Source organism: Culex quinquefasciatus, chromosome 2 (genome assembly GCF_015732765.1).
Source record: "Culex quinquefasciatus strain JHB chromosome 2, VPISU_Cqui_1.0_pri_paternal, whole genome shotgun sequence".
In the NCBI taxonomy this organism is placed as follows: Eukaryota; Metazoa; Arthropoda; class Insecta; order Diptera; family Culicidae; genus Culex; species Culex quinquefasciatus.
This window is the reverse complement of record NC_051862.1, coordinates 42,576,998-42,601,751: the sequence shown is the minus strand read 5'-3', so window position 1 is coordinate 42,601,751 and position 24,754 is coordinate 42,576,998. Positions and strand designations below refer to the sequence as shown.

The window sequence follows — 24,754 nt, the reverse complement described above, 5'->3', positions numbered from 1 at the left end:
CATCAACCTGGATGGAGTGTGTTGATGAAATTGGCCTAATGAGAATGAGAAGACTGTGTGTGACTTGCACCTTAACGACCTCTGCCAATGCAGAGTGTCTGCACCTTAACAATTTATTTCGAGAACCTGACGACCTCTTACGATCGCCTATAACTCTACAAACTGTCACAACATCTTCCTCGAGAGAAAGAGAGCGAGAACAACATCAAGTTCAACATTCCCAAGCGTACCGAGTTTCCAGGTAATCGATCCCGGAGCCGTTGTTGCCTCTGGCCATAGAGGTAGTTTCGCGCGCGCGAAGATCACGATCACGACCGCCGCGCCTCGCTCTTGGTCCAAGGTGTTACGACGTCTCGTCTTCTTCGTGCCGGCGAGTCCTTCTATCTGGTGTTTGTTCTTGTGCGCACGGAAAAAAATGTCGATCTGATGTTGTGAAGATTTACAAATGAAAAAAAAAATGAACGCTTGAAATTTATAACCGTGAATAATTACCATACGTATCTTTCAGTCGTGAACAAATGTTCCTGACAAAGCGTAACGCCTCAAACAAAACCATTAAAAATGTAGAAGTAAAGATGCTCCTGACTCCACAAGAATAAAGTGATTGTTGAAATCAATCATGAACATTCCAGTTTCATAAAAACAAAACTTGCTTCATACTTTATATAAACAAAACTCACGATATCCCGACAAGCGTGACGTGAACAAATGTTCACGCCATCCAAAACTCATTTCTTTCCGTGTTCCTCTCCTCAATTCGCCAAGTCACCATAGCTGGTTTGATGGCATCGACCTAGAACTTGAAAATCTTGCTGAGCTGTGTTCTCGAACTCCACAGCGATGGAGTTGAGTCGAGTTTGAGGAGTTTATTTTACGGATCGTGAGACGGCAACCCGCAAAAAAATGGACCACTTGTTTGCGCTCGTCACAAAAGTTTCGCGGACAAAGTTCTCTTTATACAGGTGGGTGATTGTTTCGTTGACGTTCTGGCGACGCGTTCTGAGTCATCGATTTGAGTGCAAGATGTTGAGTTTGAGTTCGGGGGTGAGGAACCAACCGTGTATCAACAGACAGTTTGTGGTAGCTTGAAATTTGAAAGTTAGTCAAGGTTGAGATCAGATTGTGGAGTGATTGTTTTGAGAGAAGCAGGTTGAAAGATCTAGAACAACTGGTGACTGGACGAATGTAGAGATTTTAAAAATTATTTTTATTTAATATTTCTAGTTTTAAGATGATCTTTAGAAAACTGGACTGATGACCCGTCTACCCTTAATGTTTTAGTTTCTCTCTTAATTTAAGTTTTGTTTTCCTTCTTTTTCTGTAAACCAATCTCAAATCGCGGAACCACAACATGATTTTCACCCAAAAACCCATGCTCTTTGCTTTTTACAACATCTAAAAAGCGGAAAATAATGCAAAATAGCTAGATAAACTTAAGGAAAAAGCACGCATTTACCACTAAACTCGAGAGGGAGAGAAAATTGGTTGCTCATTAGGCCGATATTCCGCGACCATCAACCCGTAGATAACCCTCCCTCTCCCTTTCTCCACCTCTGACTTTTACCCCATGCCGATGTAAACAAACGAAAACAATTTCACGACCATTTAGGCACCATAATTGCGTGTGCTTACAGCAACTTGACATGGCCACGGTTGGCTGCATCTCTCGCTCTCTGTTACAACTTGGACGTTGGACGAATTCCGTCCGTGTTTTATGGAAATTAGCGTTTGTTTTGGGTGCCCCCACGTGCCTCTCACGGCCGGTTACACAATTTCAATTTAGCAGGGCAATTTGTTGTTGTGAGTTTTTTGGGTTCACTTAAGACACTTAAGACACTTGAGACACTTGAGATACTTGAGACTTTTGAGATACTTGAGACACTTTAGACACTTGAGACTTGAGACTTGAGACTTGAGATTTGAGACTTGAGATTTGAGACTTGAGACTTGTGACTTGAGACTTGAGACTTGAGACTTGAGACTTGAGACTTGAGACTTGAGACTTGAGACATGAGACTTGAGACTTGAGACTTGAGACTTGAGACACTAATGAGACACTATTGAGACACTTGAGACAATTAAGACAAGAAAATTGAGACACTTGAGACATTTGAGACACTAGAGACACATTAGACAAGAAACTCGAGACTTGAGACATGAGACTTGAGACTTGAGACTTGAGACTTGATTCTTGAGACTTGAGACTTGAGACTTGAGACTTGAGTCTTGAGACTTGAGACTTGAGACTTGAGACTTGAGACTTGAGACTTGAGACTTGAGACTTGAGACTTGAGACTTGAGACTTGAGACTTGAGACTTGAGACTTGACTGTAATTCGACTTCAACTGGACTCAGATTTGAGTTTTACTTGACATGGACTGATTTGATTGATGATTCCGCACTCTCTCATTAAGTAAAAGTCATTTTTCATGTCCAAATTACCCACTTTGAAACTTCAGTGCAATTAAACGAATCGTTACCAAATTACATCGCAAGAATTCCTCTTCGTTCCCGGCGTCCAGCCCAAATTGATTATGACACTGACAAATGCTCATTTTCGTCTGGCCACATTCTCTCTCCCCGCCTTAAATGGCACCTCCCTTTAATGCCGGGTCCGTCCTCCAAAAAATTGCACAACAACTCTTCAAACCAGCCAGCCAACAGTGCAATGAATCAAGTACCCGCAACTCTCCGAAAAAATGTATAAACTAAGAAACAAAAAATATCTCACCACACCGAGAGGACCAAGAAAATGGTGATGATGGTGGCCACCTCGCCGGCACCACTCACTTGCATAAATCTTCCAAGTGTGGCCACGGCTCCCAAATTAGGTCATCAGCATAAGCCGCAGCACTCGGTGACGGACTGACACGATGCGACGCGGTTTGACCAACTTTAGCCGGCGCGGGTGAGCTTTTGACTACTCCACCTACACGGCGCTGTCGGGTACGATGACGCACAGAGAAGCAAGGAAAGTGGTGCCAGAAGATCTTTTTTTTAAGTTATGCATTTTTTTTAGAAGTTTTCAGCATACTTGTGGTTCCATATAAAATATTGTTTCAACAGTTTTTAAGCATTATTAGTTTAAAATATTATCAATTTTGAATTTACTTTTTGAACAATTTTAAGGCAATATTAAAATCCAAATTATTTATCTGAACCCAATTTTTTGTCATTTTTTTCTTTGTAAGTAATAAATTTTAAACAGTTTTAAACAGTTGAGGCCTTGCTGATTTTCAAAATAAATAGATTCAAATGCCTGCTTGCAAAAATGTCTCATATCCAAAGAGAGCAAACTGAAAAAATCACAAAACAAATTTGTTTGGTTTTTTTTATTTCGGTAATTTATAACTTTTATCCTCTTATTTTTTTTAACCTGAAAAAGGTAAAATTTTAAATAAAATGCACCGTTTGAAGTCATAGCAATTTTTAGATTTTTTCTTTTATACCTTTCAGGCCTGATGGGTCATACATAAATGACCTAAAAATCAACATTTTTAAAACTAGCCCATAATTTTCGTATGGTCCAAAAAATAATTTTCCCATCACTAACCAATTTTTTTTACAATGCCTGAAAAGGGTTAAAAAACACAGTTTGTCAATTTTACAAAAAATGCCTATATTTGACAATTTTTGAAAAAAATAAATAAAAATGCTGACCAAATTACTTACATTTTGTTTTTCGAACACTGCAAAAATAAAAATAAACATGAAAAATTTGATTTTCTCATTGTTGCCCAATTATCCCGCGTTTTATGATCATCGATATCCTGGGAATAATTGCTGGATTTTAAATATTGAAAAAGGCAAATTTGTTTAAATTTCTGTTCTTTTGAATTATAACTATTTTGAAATTATATAATATATAGTAACTTTTCGAAAGGGATAAAAACGCATTATTGGCATTTTCAAATGTTTAGCCAGATTTTAAAATTTCAAAAAAAAAATACCAGATTTTTTTTCTAATTTCAATTTTTAACATTGCAAATCGGACCGTTAGTTTCCGAAGTGTCGGTGATCATAAATCGAGGGCTAAGTGGAAAACACTATTTCTGAAAATTGAAAAACTTCGACTTTTTTTAAAGTTACCCAAAAATGGCTTTAACTTAGAACGGTGTCATTCATCAAAATAATGATAAAAAGTTTTTGATTGCAAATTTGATTTCACATAAAACATTTCGTAAAAAAATAGTTTGAACTTTTAAAGTTTTTTTTTTTCAAATTGCCATTTTAATAGAAAATAAGAACTTGGTCAGATGGTGATCTTAGCGGGTTGCAGACTGGACTTCGTCATGTACCGTAAAACGGGGTGGCTTTGATAGCCGGGGTGACTTTGATAGGTTTGCGATTTTTCCGCAAAATGAAGAGTACAATTAAAATACGTAAGGAATGGTTTAGAAACATACTGACCGTGGTAGAGAAGTGTTCCAAGTACCTCAAGAAGAACTTTTCATAAAATTTTGACAAGTTTAAAAAGTTAGTTAACTATAGTTAAGAAAATGTTGATGAATGTCATTATTTTAAACTTCTCAAAGTGTCATGATTTTCTCAATGAACATGATTTTTAATCGGAAAACGGAATGAATTTTCGGATTCTTTGGACAATTTTTCACTAGGAGAAGGTTAAAAAAGTTTGTAAAAAATAAATAATATCTGGAGTTTTTTTTGAAAAGGTCCTATAAACCAAATTTTCAATTTTTGCTTTTTGGGTGTTTTTAGAACCGCCTTGAGTCAGGGGTATTCAAAAACACCCAAAAAGCAAAAAATGAAAATTTGGTTTATAGGACCTTTTCAAAAAAAACTCCAGATATGTGTTTTTGAAACACAATTATAAAAACTCTATAAATTGGTAGGCAATTTCAGTTGAACAAATTTCATGTAAAATGTGAAAACTTGTGATTCGTGCTTCGAATTCAGTATAAAATGCAATATAAATCGATAATTTTATAAACAAAACTAATTTTAACAAATTTCAGGCAAAATTCAGACTTTTTAACAATTTTACCTAAAATTTATATGTATTTTGATTAAAATCTTATACAGTTAGTTAACTAAATATAAACATTGATTTTTTTTCTTAAATATGTACTATATCAGCTACTTTAGTGATGGTACATTTAACGTACAAATGAAGTTTGAACATCTTAAATATGATTTTAACAAGAAAAACTATGACTACCAAAGTCACCCCGGAATTCAAACTAAGAATTTTTAACGTAACTATTTTTCTAAACATTATTGAAAAAACTTTTTTTCCGAAATAGTGCATGGACTTTGTGTGGTCTACCCCAGTACATGTTTTAAAAATAATAATCTTAAGAAAAACCTTACCTGTTGGAAAATATTCTAAAAACAAATTGAAATCCTATCAAAGTCACCCCGGTTTACGGTATGTGTGATAATTGGCCAGCCCCGGCTACTTAAAAATTAATAAGAGGGAATTAAAATCAATTGTACCAAAATTGGACAGATGGTCAAAGATTGTTTGCTCTTTCTGAATTTTTTTTTCAAAAATGACATTTTATGATATTTTGAAAATGGCTTTATTTTGGAAAGCAATGATATTAATTGGCACTCTTATTTTTTCGGATGGTTTCGGTTAGAGTAAACCCATTACATTAATTTAATACATCCATGAGTCCGTTTTGCGATGCCTGTCCGTCGGGTCGACGGTGAGTTTGTCGGGTGAGTGCGCGCGTGTGTGTGTGTGTGAATGTGCGGCTTGCTCTGGTTGTCACGATGACAGTCGAGGCAGTCCGTTTTGTGGTTACCTGTTTGTTTGTCTATTCCTTTCTATTGACGTGGCTTTTTTTCTTCTTAGTTAGATTGTAAAGTTCAAATATCGCGATCGTTTTTCTCGTTAGTCAGTCGGGTTTCTTTGTTCTATGATTCGCGATTGTTTCATGGGAAGATTCGTTCTTAATTGCGTTAGCATAATATAAATTATATTTGACCTTTCGTTTCCCGCGAAATCACCTTTTAGCATTATAGCTCGTAAAGCACGGTGACAAAAATTGTTTCAACGCGATTGTTCAAGTCCTTCAGATAACTCATAACTCATCAGTAATTAATTGGTCGCTCATCTTATAAAAACTTAAAAGTATAAATAGTCTCAGGTCAACTCTACGTAAATGTGTTACGCTGAGTATAATATTTCACCTTTTAATTACACACAATTTTGATTCTATCTTTCCACGGCCAACTGTCTAAGATTAAATCATTTGTGCTAAACTCAACACCAAATAACCGGGAATGGTCTCATCCGCATAATCCGATTGTTTGCCTTGAGAATACATAATACATCACCCTATCACTCAACGAAATTCATTGATTGTTGGGCCACATCATCATCCTCTATGATGAATCCTGGCCATTACCCTTTCCCACTAACAAAATCCCAAGTAGAAGTAGTTTTCCGGCACACGCGGGGGTGTGGATATCGTATAGAACCCACCCTTGGTAGCAGCCTGTGCTAACTAACATTCCCGTCCCGTTCCCTCGAGATCTACAAACTGACATGGCGGGCGCCGTTGGTGGCCAATGACTGTTTCCTATTAGCAACGGCTCTAGTTTTGATGATCGTGATGTTTTATCTTTTCAGCGCATTCATGCATGCTGTTGATAAGGGAATTTTTGATCGTTGAAGCGTATGACCGGTTGTGTTGATAGGATATTACGGTTCTGTTCAGTAACGGAGAAGGACAACCATGGGTGGTCTCTCATGCTCATGCTCATTAAGTTTATACATCCATTTTCAGATTTGATGTTAAAAGTGCTTCAAACTGCAGTCCCGATTCGCCCCAGATGACGGTTTTGCAAAAATCATTAACATGAAAATATCATTTTTAAAGATAAAATTTATCATTTTTTTTGCCACAAAATCTGTCATCATTTCCTGATGAATATTACCATCATTTTTTTCTGTGTGGAATGTTTTCAGAAAATTCAGAAATGTTTGCAGAACATTTTGTTACAAACTCGTTGCAAATCTTCCTTCTCTGTACTTTTCTCCAAAAATTTCACTCACATTTTCTGGCAACCCTGCCCCAACTGCATTGCTGCTGCTGCTGCGGCGGACACTTCATATTGGAGGAAGAAATTAATGACCATCAAAATGCATTCATCGTCACTGGCCAGTATTTTTTTGTTGCTGTCCGTGCCATCGTCCAACCCATCAACCCGCTCATTTTCGTTTGTAGGTGGTTATGATTACGACCCCACCCCTCCCACACTTCTCCAACGAAATCGAAACCAAGTTTAACACCCCGAAAAAAGCGCTCGCCGCTTTTGCTTTCATTTTCTCACGCGGTGCTGTAACTTTGCCGCGGCAGAGATTATTAAATTCGCTTTTAATTACTCTTAATCGAATGGGGTCGGAACAGCTTAAGGGGGTGGGGAAAAAGTGCATTTAGTGCATGCTCGACCACGTGCGCCTCTACTCAATAATATCTGTTTACGTGCTGAAATTGAACTCTCTGGGGCGAAATCTCATAAAGAGAGAGAAGTAGATATTTTTGAAATATTGCCTCTGAAACTGAGACCCAGGCGCCCTCCCCAAAACAGTCGTAAATTATACTCACTCACGCGCTGTGTTACTCAAATTGGTTTTCTTTTCTTTTTTTCTCTGCTTATATTACAGGTAATAAAACAAGTGTCTGCTGCTGCTGGATTGGATTTGAATACCCCTCTCGGTGGACTCGGTGTGAGTGACTGCGGCTGCTTGTTGGGTAAAGTTTAGAATTATGTGCAAACTGCGGAAAATTTGTAGACTCCACTGTTGCTAATGCTCGCAGTTTAAATGTGAGTCTGATTTGAAGAAATATGAGGCTGTTTAATGGGTGCATAAAAATGCTAAGAAATGAGCTTAAGTCGTAAATTGCTTGTTGATCGAAGTTCAATTGGGTTTAACTTATGGTAACAAAAATGTTTGAATCAATTAGGAAACATTTATGGGTAATTCTCTACCCACTCACACGAAATCGGGAAAAGTTGCCCCGACCCCTCTTCGATTTGCGTGAAACTTTGTCCTAAGGGGTAACTTTTGTCCCTGATCACGAATCCGAGGTCCGTTTTTTGATATATCGTGACGGAGGGGCGGTACGACCCCTTCCATTTATGAACGAAAAAAGAGGTGTTTTTCAATAATTTGCAGCCTGAAACGGTGATGAGATAGAAATTTGGTGTCAAACGGACTTTTATGTAAAATTAGACGCCCAATTTGATGGCGTACTCAGAATTCCGAAAAAACGTATTTTTCATTGAAAAAAAACACTAAAAAAGTTTTAAAAACTCTCCCATTTACCGTTACTCGATTGTAAATTTTTTTGGAGCATGTCATTTTATGGGAAATTTAATGTACTTTTCGAATCTACATTAACCCAGAAGGGTCATTTTTCATTTAGAACAAAATTTTTCATTTTAAAATTTCGTGTTTTTTCTAACTTTGCAGGGTTATTCTTTAGAGTGTAACAATGTTCAACAAAGTTGTAGAACGAACAATTACAAAAAATTGATATATAAACATAAGGGGTTTGTTTACTAACATCACGAGTTATCGCGAATTTACGAAAAAAAAGTTTTAAAAAAGTTACTTTTTGCGTTTCTCTTTGTTTCGTGTCTGTCGCGGGTGACCATGAACGGCCATGATCGATGACGACCAACTTTTTCTAAACTTTTTTTTCGTAAAATCGCGATAACTCGTGATGTTTATAAGCAAACCCCTTATGTCTATATATCAAAATTTTTGTAATTGTCTGCTCTACAACTCTGTAGATTATTGTTACACTCTAAAAATAACCCTGCAAAGTCAGAGAATACACGGAATTTTAAAATAAAAAATTTTGTTCTAAATTGAAAAAATGACCCTTCTGGGTCAATGTAGATTCGAAAAGAACATTAAATTTCCCATAAAATTACATGTTCCAAACATTTTTACAGTCGATTAATGGAAAATGGGAGAATTTTTAAAACTTTTTCAGTGTTTTTTGATGAAAAGTACGTTTTTTTCGGAATGCTGAGTACGCCATCAAATCGGGCGTCTAATTTTACATAAAAGTTTCTTTGGCACTAAATTTCTATCTCATCACCGTTTCAGGCTGCAAATTACTGAAAAACACCTCTTTTTTCGCATGTTCAAAAATGGAAGGGGTCGTACCGCCCCTCCGTCACAAAATATCGAAAAACGGACCTCGGATTCGTGATCAGGGATAAAAGTTACCCCTTAGAACAAAGTTTCACGCAAATCGAAGAGGGGTCGGGGCAACTGCTGTGTGAGTTGGCGGAGAATTACCCTTATAACTTGGTGCATTTTTATGTGTTTTGCAGTTTCTCAAGTATTTTTTTTTAAATAACATATTATGATAAACGCAAATTAAAATAAAATATCGTTTTATAAATGAAATTTAATTTATTTGAATTTTGAAAAATTAAATGAAAATGCTGACCAAATTCCTTACATTTTGTATTTCGAATATTGCAAAAATAAAAATAAAAATGGAAAAATGAGGTTTTTTCAGTATTACCCAATTAGCCCTCGTTTTATGATCATCATCACATATGTTGGGAATAATCTTTGGATTTAAAATTTTGAATAAGGCAAATTTGTGAAATCTTCTGTTCTTTTCATTTAAAATTATTTTGAAATTATTTAAGCAAAAGTAACTTTTTGAATAGAATAAAAACGCTTTGTTGGCATTTTCAAACGTTGAGAAAGATTTTAAAATAATTTTTTTTCAAAGATTTTAAACAAAGAAATTTTAATACATTTAATCTTGAAAACAATTGGTACAAAAATATTACATTAAAAAATATCGAGCTGATCGAGCTGTAATTTTGAGTGACAATAATAATGACCCTCGAAGTTTGAAAAAATGTATAGGGGTCATTCCAGATCAACTGGGTACACTTTTGGACTCGACCTTCACCGATTTGGACCAAACTTGGAGGGGACGTTCATCTATCGATAGTTAACAGAAATCCCAAGTTTGGTGCTGATTGAACCATTCCTCTATTTTTGGCACCACCCTATTTTTGGAAGATTTTCTGAAAAACTTTTTTTTTCTTTTAATCATAACTTTGCAACTATTTGAGCAAAAGACTTTCTACAGAAGGCATTTTATAGAAAATTGTCCAAGGAATTTGATTATCTTAGCGTTTTGAGTAGTAAAATTCAGTTTTGACCAATTTCTTATATTTTTATTTTCTTTATTTTATCACCATCGTGTTCCCCGGAAAATTTTACGTAATAATCAATGTAAACCTCAAACTAAAATGAACTATTGGCGAGATACAGCGATTTCACTGAAAAAAGTTTGATATTGCGCAGCACTTGAAAGTACATGGTCCTATGAAATCGAATCCGAAATAAGTTTCTCACATATAAAAACCGAACTATACGGGATTCATTTCTTTTTGTTGAAAAGTACATCATGTACCTCCGAGTGCTGCGCAAAATCAAACTTTTTTCAGTGAAATCGCTATATCTTGCCAATAGTTCATTTTAGTTTGAGGTTAACATTGATTATTATGTAAAATTGTCCGGGTAACACGATGCTGATAAAATAAAAAAAATATAAGGAATTGGTCAAAACTGAATTTTAATACTTAAAACGTTAAAATATAATATAAGGGGGCATTTGAGGGTTGAAATTTTATTTTTATCCTTGGACAATTTTCTATAAATTTAAACCTGTAGAAAGTATTTTGCTCAAATAGTTGCAAAATTATGAAGAAAAGATATTTTTTTTAGAAAATCGTCAAAAAAGAGGGCGGTGCCATAAAAAGATGGATGGTCCAATCAGCACCAAACTTTGGATTTCTGTTAACTATCGTACGTTTCCTCCAAGTTTGGTCCAAATCGGTGAAGTTCGAGTCCAAAAGTGTACCCAGTTGACCTGGAATGACCCATAGATTGTAGATTGTTATGTTACAGACATAACCAATATGACAATGAACTATGCACAAAGCTCTTAACAAATAAATCTCTTTACTGAGAAAAAGGCAAGCACATAAATCCAAACAACATGAAACCTAGAGGGACGTTTCATGGTCCAATTAAAAAATATTTGTATTTATAAAATAAGTTGTTATCTTGCTCGAGTAGTACATTTCTAGAGTTTTTTTTTAACAAAATTTTAATTTTATTATATTATATTTATTATATTATCTTTGTTAAAAATATTTGTGAGCGCAAAAGTTGGTTAACTTTTAAAATTTGGATTAAAAATTCTGAAAAGTTTTCAGCAATAGTTCTTATCTTTTTTCAAAATTTTCTAAAATACACTCTCAAACTCAAAAAAAGTCAAACCCGCGTCTAACTGCCAGCTTAGCTGCGGAAATCCCCACTTTAAGCTCTCCCGTAGTCGATTGCTACCTTCAGTATCCCTCCATCCGCGGCCGGTGGCCCGTACTCTTGGAAATTGATTCGAGGAAGGGCGGACGTGGCCAACAACAGACTTTTCATGGCACCTTCGAGTGAGTGCGCGCCTTAAGGGGCCCTTTTGTTGGACACCATCGGACGGTCATTGTTTGGCCCATTTTTCCTTTCTCCGGTCGTCGTCTTAGAAACCATCTCTTCGGGGGGGCTTTCTAGCACCCCTCCCCTTTTCCACGGGCGTTACGCTTTCCAATGAATGTAAGCTAATTTTCCGCATTGAGTTTTGCGGCAAGTGAATTTTTAGTGGCGTTTTTTTTTGCTTCTATAAGCATAAAGAATTGGATTTGGCCTTAGATATTGGTGGTACTGGCGAAGGGGGAGTTGGGAGAAAGTTTGGGGGCTGGGGTTTTGTTAGGTCTTTGTTGGTTGATTGGCCGGAATGAGTTTCAGGGACAGGTTGAATAAGATTAGAAATTAGAAACACTGGTCAAAATGTAATGTAATTCAGAAAAATTACATAAACTTTTTACGATCATACAAACACAATTCCTTTCAGCAAAAGTTCACTCGACAGTCAAAGTCAAAGAATGCACTGTGTACAACTCGGATTGTGTAACACACGTGACACGACCGAGTTCAGAGGTTAGCGAACTGTCCCTCCAGGTGTGTAGGACTTTGTAGTGCTTCCCCTTAACGACAGCCGTGTCCAGCTACTGCGACGAAGAAGACATTCCTCAGTTCAGTTGTTCTACTTGAGCGTTTTTTCTGCTGTTCTTTGCCGTGGGCAAGCGACTGGAACACTGCTGCGCTGAATGCACTCAACTTGAACACACACCTCAATGGAGCTGGCTTGCTTTCTTTCTTTCAAAAATAGATGACCGAAAAGTCGAAAGGTTAGTCAGCTTGTGCGGTGTTATGTCGCCGTTCCTGAACTATTCCCAAGAACACACCTCACTTCTGTAATATCGATGTACTAATTTGTTCACAGGAAGTGCACGTGATTTTTTTTCCTGTTTGCGACAAACTTCAGCTCCAAGCAAAAAAAAATAGAGAGGTACTTAAGGTGAAATTAGGTTAAAACGAGCCCCCGCCCCTAATGTCCTCCTGAGAGTTTTTCTACTTCCATTTGTCCAATTTGACAAATGACTCGAAGAGAGAAATCTCCGAGGTTTTTTTTCAAGCCATTTCTCCGGAAATGAAGGAAATTTGCTTGTTAACCAGCACCTTCAATCATCTAAACTGCAACGGAGAAGGGTTGACAAATTTACTTTTGATTGAGGAAAGTGAAACCGAGGCTAGGGCGAGGTTTTTTTTGTTGAGACAAAACTGCCCACCTGACGACAGGTAGCTCAGATGATCAGTGTAGTTTGGAGAGCTCAAGTTGAGTCGGAATGAAATGAGACGTTTTAGCCTAGCTGAGATTCTCTACAACATCGATGATTATACCTTTTCAGTTTAATAATTAAGTCAACATTCTGAATCAAATTTAAAGCAATAAATAACGTTAAAATGCAATGCAAATTATATTAAAACATGACAATTTCAAGGTTAAATTTCAAGGTTGTAAGCTAGCAAAATAATATATCAAAATAATATATCGAAGTTACTTCAAAATTAAATATTTTGCAAACATTAACAATAACTCTTAGGTTTATCACAATTTTCTTGAAAATAACGAAACATTAGCGTAATTGAAGTGTGATTTTAAAAGATTGCCTGAAATCCTTTTTGAAAAGCTTTTGATAAAATTTACATTTTGCAATCAAATAATAGAGTTTAAAATTTCAATTATTTTATTCCCTTTTTGTGAATGTTTGGAGAAAGAGATCCAAAATTCAACAAAATAAATGCATGTCATTTTTTTTAAATAATGGCTTTGAAAAATATTTATTTATTTTAGAAAATTTGTGCATCTGAACACAATTTAAAAATCACAAAAAAAAACTAAATTTTTCATTGGTTGTTCCAGAAGAGTTACCTATCTCATTTTATATTTATTTTTTTGATCCTTCGGTCTGGGACCAAGCCAACTATAAAAAAAGGACAAACCCTGTAATGCCCGATTTTTTTTAACTTTTATTCTACGACAAACTTTACTTCTCTTGTTTTATATTTTTCTTGATTCATTTTTAGTATTTTTATTTTTATTATCTTGTTAAGTTGTAAAGTGTGTCTGCCTGTGTGGATCAATCGGACCGCGCACTGGACTCACGATCCAGAGGTCGCCGGTTCGAATCCCGAGGCGGACGCAAAAAATTTTAAGTGTAAATATACAGCAATTCCATTTGAAAAGAGCCTAAACCGACAAAAAAAGTTCTCCGATCAGGCTCAAAATTTTTCTGAGGGTTCCTTGGCCAAAATAACTAGACCCGTATTTTTTTGTTTGGCCATTGGGGTGACCTACGCCGTGTTAGGGTGGCCTGGAAAATGGCCATTTTCGTCATTTTTGCAAAAACCTCTTTTTTCGAAAAATCATATCTCCGCGCCATTTCATCCGATTTTAGCTGTCTTAGACGCAAAAGAAAGGTGATGAGTTTGGCTATTTGGGAAAAATAGTAAGAAGTTTCAAAAATCTAGCTTACCATTTGAAAAAGTCGCATGAAAACTTGAAATGGCGTTTTGACCGTGTCTGGACCAAAGAGCCTATGTCTGGAAATATTTTTATTGGATTCCTCGGAAAATTTCACATAAAATATCAAAAAATTGGCGATGTCAAATCGTACGTTTCAGAGATATGATTTTTTGACAATAAAAACTGAGTTTTTCGACGCGTCACGCGCAAAAACGGGAAAATGACGAAATCGGCAAAAAATCAACTTTTTCCACTAAAACTGTGATAACTTGAAAATTTCAGCGATGACCTATAGATGTTTGGGTATCAAAATTTTCGTTATTGGTGCCATAACATCTATAGGTCATCGCTGAAATTTTCAAGTTATTGCAGTTTTAGTGGAAAAAGTTGATTTTTTGCCAATTTCGTCATTTTCCCGTTTTTGCGCGTGACGCGTCGAAAAACTCAGTTTTTATTCTCAAAAAATCATATCTATGAAACGTAAAGTCAAAATTCTGACCCTAAAATTTTATAAATATAAATTTTATAAAAATTGTTGAATAATTGTTTTTTTTTTTTTGCGATCTTTTAAATCGAAGTTGGGTTGCAGGGGGTAAATTTCAATCTGAATTTTAATTTGACAAAAGCAAAAAGATTAACAAAATAATTAGGAAATTATTGATTCCATTAACTACAGCCAAAAGTTTATAAAATTCTTCGAATTTGGTAAATATTTTTTGCACCATGTCTGCCTCCGCTTTGCAGTAAAAACTTTTTACAAGATAGAGTCTCAAAATAAGGTAAAATTTAAAAAAATAAAATAAAGAATGAAATTTTAAATCTGTTAAAAATATTCGCAAAGAATCTCTCCGCAAAAAAGATGCCTTCGATGACTGCATCACGCTCCTTGTCCCCAAGCTGCCAACTCTTACAGCAAAGTGGAGTGATTAGTGCCGCTTTTGAGGGGAGAAGATTAATGTCCACGATTGGCCGCTGGCTGAGACTGCACTAGGTAGGTTCGTCTCGAAAACGCCAACACACCGCCAACTCTCCACGTTCGTCGAACTTTCCTGCGGTTATAATTGTAGACCTCGTTATATCTGGTTTACCGTGCTGTGCCGCAGTCCGCAATCCAGAACCTATCCCAACCGCAAGATCTGCTACAACAACAGCCCCCCAGCGGTTTTAGTCACGGGTTCTAAAAATAAACCCCGTTGGACGTCCACCATCATCAGCGTGTGTCTTCTTTCGTTGCCAAGTAATCATCATCATCCAGCAACGTAGATCCCAAGGCAACACTGGCTCAAGAACCAAGAGGAGACAACGACCTTCTTGGTTAAAAATGCATATCTTACGCACCATCTCCGTACAAAATTGTACCTTTTTGCTGGGTTTTTTTTTCTTCTTGTGGTAAAGGGCGAACACATCGAGAAATCCTCATCATCATCAGAGGCAGCATCTCTTCAAGTCTTGATGATGCAATTTATGCACTTTTCCCTTTGAGCGTGCATTATTTAATGCACAACTCACGTGGTTCAAGATTAGCTTTGTGGGAATGGTAGGAGCAACTGTTTTTGAACACACTGTATCGAGGAAATTACAAAGTTTAAGAGTTGCTGGTCAAATTCATTCTGTGCAACTGTGAGTAAAAGTCATCTTCATTAAAAGATGTCCTTGGAGAGTTTTACGATGTGTGTAAGATTTTTTATGGACAGCATGTCGTAAATTGTTTTCTTCGACAAAGTGTGCAAGGTGTTCTGTAATTTTAAAATCAATCAAATCAAGTTTTTATGTGATATCCTTAATATCCCTTTAATTTTGAGACGAGTTTGTCTGATCACGCCTTCCGTCGGACAGGGAAATAAATGTAGGCCCGGTAAAAAGAGGTTTTCAATTGCCTCAACAATCAAACCTTCGAACACGTAGTTTCGAGTGGGAATCTCGAAATCGTGAACGCCAAGGCAATGCTGTAGAGCGAATAATTTGATTTTGATTTTTGATTTGATTTAATATCCCTTTAAGCTTTAATGATATAAAAGCAACCTTGAAATAAAAACAATAATTAAGAAAACCTTTTCCCATTTTTTTATGGACAGCTGTCGAAATTGTATGGAGACTTTAATGGATGAAGCAGTAAAAATAACTTGAAAAGTCAATGTTGGAAAAGTTTTTCTTCAAAATTAGTTTTCTTAACAAGTTTATTTCCACTTCTCCAAATTTATTCAATACGCTTTCCTTTGAAGTTGTCTAATCGATTTACCTTGACAAAATTAATGAACCACCACCCAGTCCAAAAACAACTCGTTTCACAGCTTCTATGGGACTCGACGACCGATGTTTGACGCCCCGTGCCCGAAAGCGATCTAAAATTAATCCGAAACCTTGCCCAAATTTAGTCAATCGGTCACTTTTCCGAAACCGTTTCTTTCTTTCTTTCTATACATTTTTTTTAATAACTTGTTTTCCCGCTCATTTCCGATCCGACATCGCGGTAGGGTGAAAACGGCACAAAAACTTCGAAAATAATCTCTTTTGAGAAAACGAGAGGGATCAATGGGGTGTCCATCCCCACCCCGGCGAACCCCCCTCCTGCAGAGGCTGCAGGCTAATTTTAATGGCGTTTAAATTTGTTGATCGTTTTGGTTTCACTTGTTGGGGCGACTAGTCGGCGATTTTTTTTATATTTTGTTTTGTTTTAGGTTTCTTTTTTTAGTGCTTGTTTGCACCGGATGACGTGAACCACCAACGGAGACATTGCTGGTTTGGGGCCTTTAAATTTAACGTTACGAGTTACGATTGTCAATAAAAAAAATCTTCATAGGCGAATCGTGTTGCACTTTTGTGGAATTTTGGATCGTGAGTTATTCTAGCCTGCAGGGGTGTGCCGCTTAACAAGTGTGACATTAGGGACCTCCATCGACGATGACCTTTTCGCAACGCCCAAAAGCAACTCTTCAAAAAAACGGTTAAATTGTCCATCAACCTTCGCCAGATAATCACACACGTCGCGGACATTGTTGACAGCAACTCACGTTTGTGTGTTTGCACATGTTATAATGCGTCATTTTACGTCAAATTTTCCCCTAAAAGATCGCTCTGTTGCAACGTGAATTAAATGTGTGTTGCCCCCTTTGGGCAAAATGGCCACATTTCGGCACATTATGCCAGTTTTAAGTAGAAATCCCCCCAGCTCATCTCTCATCATCTCGTGTCTTAACCAGATAAACAAATTGAACCCGAAGGCATCTCAAAACGAAAAAAAAACTCACTTTCACGACCATCTGGACAGATTTGGTAAAAACAAGTTTTTTTTTCTCTCTCATCGTCGTGTGTATTGTTTCACGTTGGCTTACAGGTTCTTTTTTTCACAAGTCTGCTGTTCGTTCATTTTTGGCGCGAAACTAAATTGGTTGACCTCCGAAAATGGTGACGAATGGCAACAACATTGGGCAAAAATAAAACAACAAAAGATGACATGCAAAGTTGCTGGTTGTTGGAAGGAGGAATTTGGGACCATTTTAATAGTTTAATTTAAAAAGGTATTTTTGCATGATTTTTTTTCGCTATCTTTGTCAACAATGCTCATGCTCATGCTCAAATCTTTTTTTTCGCCAACTTTAGCATTGAGTTAATGGAGATTCTTCACAAAATGTGTCTTATATTGACGGGACCATCCATAAACCACGTGGACACTTTTTTGGGAATCTTTTACCCCCTTCGTGGACAATTGTCCATACAAAAAAATTTTGTATGGATCGTGGACAATCGCCATAACCAACCCCCTAAAGTGTCCACGTGGTTTATGGATGGTCCCGACACGAATGCTAAAAATACCTCAAAATAGTAATTCATGCAACATACCACAAAAATAAGATGTATTCTGCAAATGTTGTGGGTGATTTTAAGAAATTTAGTAAATTAATAAACATTTGTTTACATTCAAGGTACTGAAATTGAAATTAAAAAATTCCCAAGAGGTAATTATTTATAAGATTTTTGTAACCGAATCTTAATAAATATCACTTTAGTGATCCAAGAACTTTTTTAAGCCTTACCGCAGTGGGTCTCGTGGCGCAGGGGTAGCGGCTTCGGCTGCCGATCCCGATGATGCTATGAGACGCGGGTTCGATTCCCGCCTTATCCACTGAGCTTCTATCGGATGGTGAAGTAAAACGTCGGTCCCGGTTTCTCCTGTCTCGTCAGAGGCGCTTGAGCAGAAATCCCACGTTAGAGGAAGGCCATGGCCCGGGGGGCGTAGTGCCAATAGTTTCGTTTTTGCAGTGGGAGAGGCAAAAAATAGAAATTAAAAAAAATCCTAAATTCTGCAAAATCATGATAATCAAGAATTTCTAGACAATTAAAAAAATCAAAAGCATACAAATAAATATACAGAATATTTAGCAATTAAAAACAAACTTAAGATATCCGGATATTAAAGAAATTCCAGAATTTTAAGACATTTTGAAAATAAAAATAAAACAGACTATTTAAAAAAACTTTAAAATAAATGAAGAAATTCAACAATAATTGTTGTTCAAAATACAAGTGACTTTGAAATATTTAGGAATAATAAAGATTCTAGAACTTCAAAAATTAAAAATTTTCAAACTCAATGTTCAGGGTTCAAGAAAATTTAGAATTTCAAGGTATTCAAAATATTCAACAAATTCAAAAAATCTAGAAAAAAAACATAAAATTCATGAAATTCAAGAAATTCAAGAAATTCAAGAAATTCAAAAAGTTCAAGAAATTCACAAAATTCATGAAATGTGAGAAATTTAAGAAATTCATGAAATTTATGAATTTATTGAAATTTATGAATTTATTGAAATTTATGAATTTATTGAAATTTATGAATTTATTGAAATTTATGAATTTATTGAAATTTATGAATTTATTGAAATTTATGAATTTATTGAAATTTATGAATTTATTGAATTTATGAAATTTATGAAAGTTATGAAATTTATGAAATTTATGAAATTTATAAAATTTCTGAAATTTATGAAATTTATGAAATTTATGAAATTTATGAAATTTATGAAATTTATGAAATTCATGAAATTTATGAAATTTATAAAATTTATGAAATTTATGAAATTTATGAAATTTATAAAATTTATGAAATTCAAGAAATTCAAAAAATTCAGAAAATACAAGAATTCAAAAATTCTAAAAATTTTAGAAATTCAACTCATTTAAGAAATTCTAAATATTAATGAAATTTAAGAAATTCAATATAGAAAAGACACCAAAGAAATTCCACAAAAATCATGAAATTCGAAGAATTCAAGAAATTAAAGAAATTCATGAAATTTATTAATTTTATGAAATTTATAAAATATGTCTTGAATACAAGAAAAAAAAAAATACAAGAAATTCAAAAAAATCAAAAAAATCAAGAAATTCATCAAATTTAAGAAATTCAAGAAACTCAAGAAGTTCATGAAATTCAACAACATAAGAAATTCAAGAAATTCAAGAAATTCCAGAAATGTCAGAAATTCAAGAAATTTAAGAAATTCAAGAAATTCAAGAAATTCAAGAAATTCAAGAAATTCAAGAAATTCAAGAAATTCAAGAAATTCAAGAAATTCAAGAAATTCAAGAAATTCAAGAAATTTAAAAAATTTAAGAAATTCAAGAAATTCAAGAAATTCAAGAAATTCAAGAAATTCAAGAAATTTCAGAAATTCAAGAAATTCAAGAAATTTAAGAAATTCAAGAAATTAAAGAAATTCAATGAATTCAAGAAATTCAAGAAATTCAAGAAATTCAAGAAATTCAAGAAATTCAAGAAACTCAAGAAATTCAACAAATTCAACAAATTCAAGAAATTTAAGAAATTCAAGAAATTCAAGAAATTTGAAAAATTCAAGTGATTCAAGAAATTCAAGAAATTTTAGAAATTTGAGAATATCAAGAAATTCGAGCAATTCAAAAAAATTAAAAAATAAGAAATTTTAGAAATTTAAGAAATTCCCAAAAAAACAAAAAAAATCAAGAAATTAAAAAAAAAACAAGAAATTTACGAAATTTAAGAAATTCTAGAAATGTAAGAATATTGATAAATTCAAGAAATTTTGGAACTATAAAATCAAGAATTCAAAAAAAATAAGAAATTCACGTAATTTAAGAAATTTCAGAAATGTAAGAAAAACAAAAAAATCAAGAAATTCAAGAAATTCAAATGATTTAAGAAATTCAAGAAATTCACGCAATTCAAAAAATCAAGTAATTCAAGCAATTCAAACTCAAGAAATTCAAGAAATTTAAGCAATTCAAAATATTCAATTTATTTTATAAAAATTCATGAAATTAAGGAAATTAAAAAAATTAAAAAATTCAAAAAATTCAAAAAAATATAAGAAATGCAAAATAAAACATTTAAAAATCAAGAAACTCCAGAAATTCAAAAAAATCAAGAAGTTCAATAAATTTGAATAAAACCCCGAAATTCACGAAATTCTAGAAATTCAAGAAACTTAGAAAACTTAAGGAATTCGAGTAATTCAAAAAAGAAATTCCAGAAGTTGAATAAAATCCCGAAATTCAAGAATATCTCGAAATTTAAGTAATTCAAGAAATTCAATAAGTTAGGTAAAACCCTGAAATTCACGAAATTCTAGAAATTTAAGAAACTAAAAAAAATCAAAAAAAATCAAGAAATTCAAAAAAATCTGGAAATTCAAAAACAAATCCAGGAATTCAATAAATTCTAAAAAAAATAAAGAAAAACATAAAATTAAGAAAATTCAAGAAAACAGAAAAATTTAACAAATTCAACAAATTCAAAAATCAAGAAATTCCAGAAATTGAAGAAAATTCCGAAATACAAGAAACTGAGGGACCTCAAAAAAAACTCAAGAAATTAAAAAAAAAATAAAAAAAAAAAAATAAAAAATATCAAAAAATTCAAGCAAAATCAAGAAATCCAAAAAAATAGAAAATTTTAGAAATTCAAGCAAAATCAAACAATTCCAGAAATTAAAGAAAATTACCACCTTTAAACGCAAGAAAGAAAGTGACAGTAACCCAAATTCGACCTCCTCGCTAAGACAACGTTAAACAACCATTAATTCCTCACCATTCATTATCATCAACGAACATCACTACAATAACCACCAATGACGATCATCTTCGCCGATTGTGCCATCACGCATCACCATTTTTTTATAAATATGTTGTGCTTTAAGATGCGCAGAATCTCTCGTCTTCTCCAGAGTAGGACAACACTCATCATCGCATCGCAAAAAAAAAAAAATAAAATAAAAAAGAAATAAACATAAAAAATTTTGATGATCCCCTCAGCTCAGCCCATCTATAAACCTTTTGTTTCTTTGCCGAAAGTGACCCAAAACTGGTCATTAAGAAGTGATCATCAGATAGGGAGGCGCTCTTTTCTGCTCATATGTTTTGCATTTTTTATTCCTTTATTGTTGTGTTGTGATGTGAGCATTCCAGTAGCCACCAGTCGGTCAAACTCAAGAGTTGTGGGTAAATAAATGGGAGATGTTCAACCGACCGGCCGGTTGGCGGTAAGAAAGCCGGCAAGGAAATCAAGCCCATGATCAGCCTAATGATACGGTGAACAACTTGAGGTGGAGAGCCACGCTGCTGTTGCTGCTGCTATCTTGGGGCAGAATAGATTGGCATTTTTGGGGGCAGTTTGAGCTATTCAAGGAAAAAAAGAAAGAAAGAGGAGGGCCTCGTTACATGTGGTTATGAGTAATTGAAGTTATGCCATCAACGTCATTGTTGGCATACTTTTGCTGGAGTCTGAAGAATGATGTGTTACATGAAAGGATTGGAGCATTCCTCAGCTTGTGGCTTAATGGTGTCACTAATAATTTTATGAATTTGACCAAAAATATGAAAAATTTTAAATTTAAATCAAATCAACCCACTTTGACTAAAACTAAGATCTAAGATCCAATCCAAATTAAATTAGCAAATCCCCACGTTCAGATCCCCCTTGAATTGTTTTTCACCTGTCGCTCAAAGGCGCGAACTTTGGGTCCTAACGTGAGAATCACGACGACGCCACGTCTCAAATCCCGTCAGCAGCATCAAAAGCTCGCGGCTCGCACTGTTTTGAAAGTTGTTTACCCCCAACGGAACTTGTTGACTGGACTTGCAGAGCAGCAAAATTATGTGCGAAGGTTGCCACTTTTGACGATCGCACACACACACACGCACAAAACTATCAACTTATTCGCAACACTGTAATTTTCCTTAACCCTTAACTATTTTAAATTTAGTTTAAGACATTTATTCGTGTTTGGATGTTTCTTCTTGATTCTGCAAAACCATTATTTTTCAAGTATAAAAATTACATGAACGTCTCACTTAATGAATAACAATATTTTCATTTAAGGTGAAACGGGACGACAACGCCATGTTCACACTACGATTCGCGTTTTTGGAAGCACCTTCAAGAAAAAATGACGCAATTTACAAAGTTCTTTTTTTTTTTGCAGATGCCAAATAGGTCAGCTGTCGAGTGCCGAAATTAATTTAATTTAAACAAAAGTTGTCCATTAAGTGGTGTCCCGTTTCACCTTAAACAATTTAAATATAAAAGTTTTAATATAGTAAAATTAAGTAATTTTCCGAAAAATAAATTTTGTTGTAGAGATTCGGTGTCTTAGGGTTTGAGAGCAGAAAGAAATGAGAAACTTTTGGCTTGGATGCAAATCGTGGTCGTATCTTAGTAAAATAATCATATAGGCACAAAGATACGCAAAATATGAAAAAAAAACAATATTACACCTTGGAACAATTTTAATGGCAAATTATAGGGAAACACATTTAGTTTTACAATTTTCGATTTCTTTAGGGTGACCCATACAATTTTTATGTGAAAATTAGACGTTTCCAAAACAAATATCTCGAATTTGAATAAAAATACCGCTGAAATGTTTTCAACGTTTATAGTGCAGGATCTCCCTTTCGATTGCTAATGACGTATGTTTTTCTAGAGCTCTAAAAGTGCTCTGAATATCCTTAATTAGTATCTTCGACAAAGTTGCTAGGTTTGGCATACCTAATAACATTCTAGATAATGGAAAATCACGAAATATCCTAGAAAAGTTAGATTTTCTGAATCATTCTTATCGTGAACCACCCTATTTTTCAACCAAACCAAAAGCTGCCTCTTTCTATTTGCAGCAATTCTTCCGACTACGCCAAAGCTCCAAAAGTGTTAAATTTTTCCATTTTCACCTAGTTTGGTGATCCTTTTAAAATTGCTTAAAAATTTAACGTCAGGTTATTTTTTTTTCTTTTGTTATATTAACCTCCTACTGCCCAATTTTTTTGGATTTTTTTATTTTCCCGTGTTTAGGAGGTCATTTTGAGCAACTTTTATTCTACGAAAAAACATTAGTTCTCTTGTTTTATGTTTTTCGTATTTCATTTTTAGTTTTTTTTCATTTGCATTTATCATGTTTCTTTTATGTTTGTTTCAAATATTACCAAGAAAATGGCCTTTGCTACAACCTCCTATCATTACATTTTGCTAAAATATAAACATTTTTAGTTAAAAAAATATATTTTTCAAAACTTTGGCAAAGTCACATAAAACAAGTCAATTTTTTTTTTAAATCAACTTCCAACCCTAAAATTTTCTAAAAATTTTAGAGTTCTTCTTTCCAAGATCAAAAATTGATTGAAAAATTTAATTTTGGCGATTTTTTTAATCGAAGCCCGTCTAGAGGCGAGGTTGGGTTGTAGAGGGTAAAAAGTTTTATTTTGCACCAGAAGTTATTTTTGATTTTTTTTTTTGCTTCCTTAAAAATATTTTTAAATTGGAAAAACAAATCTGGAAATTGAACCTTTTTTTGCCTTCCTCACTTTTTACCAACAATTGGTAATATGAGTGGTTTGGACACATATTTTAGCTATTTTTTTAGATCCAGAAAGATAAGTACACAGATACAACTTAAGTGGTCATAACTCGAGACAGGGTTGCCAAATCTTCAATGTTGTAAGCTCGCTGGAAAGGTCTCTCAATTACCTAACCAACGATGGGTCGGATGATGGATCCGGACATCGTTTGCATACATTTAATTGAAAAACACATTTTTATACATAACTTTTGAACTAGTTATCGAAACTTCAAACAATTCAATAGCGATGTATGGGACCCAACACCAAGTCGATTGCAACTGGTTTGGTCAAATTCGGTTCAACCAGTGCTTTTAATAAATAGTTCATTTTTAGAGCAGGATTATAGCCTTACCTCAGTGAGGAAGGCAAAACATTAACAAAAATGATCATTTTTTAGAGTGCCCCGAAAAATTCACGAAGGAACCAAATAAATCAAAAAAAATCTTCTCTCAAAATGCAGGTTATTACATCTGAGCACCAATTCGATAAAAAATTGTGACCAGAGTACCAGCCCACAACTGTAACAATTTGAATATGATTTCGGTTTACTTCAAATTGGATAAAACATTGATTGATTTGTCCCATGGATTAAAAAATATTTAATTTGAAATTTGGACGTTAATATTTAACAAAAAAAAACAACTCTACTATAATTCTAAAATTGTCCATTTGTTTATTGCAAAACTAACTTAAATTTAAATATTGCTACTGATATTATTTTTAGGTTAGCATTTATGAATCACCCTAAGGGATAACTAAAATTATTTCTTCTTTTGTTTCTTTAAAACAAAATGAAATGTTGTTCAGTTTTAATCTGATGAAAAAAAAAATAAAATCACTCCAAAACTTAACGAATACAGAAAACTGCTCTTTGACATTAATTTAGTCGAAAATTGTTCGAATATTTTTTTATTTATTGTTATCCTTATTTTCAATTC

General features: G+C 34.3%; 1 protein-coding gene across 14 annotated transcripts in view; it reads left to right on the top strand.

Annotated features, from left to right (window-relative positions):
- Positions 1-24,754, top strand: part of LOC6042198 (SH3 and multiple ankyrin repeat domains protein 1) — a 254,779-nt gene that overhangs the window by 62,847 nt on the left and 167,178 nt on the right. For 2 of the 14 annotated variants that reach the window (XM_038255165.1, XM_038255163.1), the window contains exon 3: positions 7,640-7,727. The exons of the other annotated variants lie outside the window; for them this stretch is intronic. The gene's annotated coding sequence lies outside the window, so the exon portion shown is untranslated. The remainder of the gene's footprint in view (positions 1-7,639; positions 7,728-24,754) is intronic. 14 annotated transcript variants of the gene reach the window in all.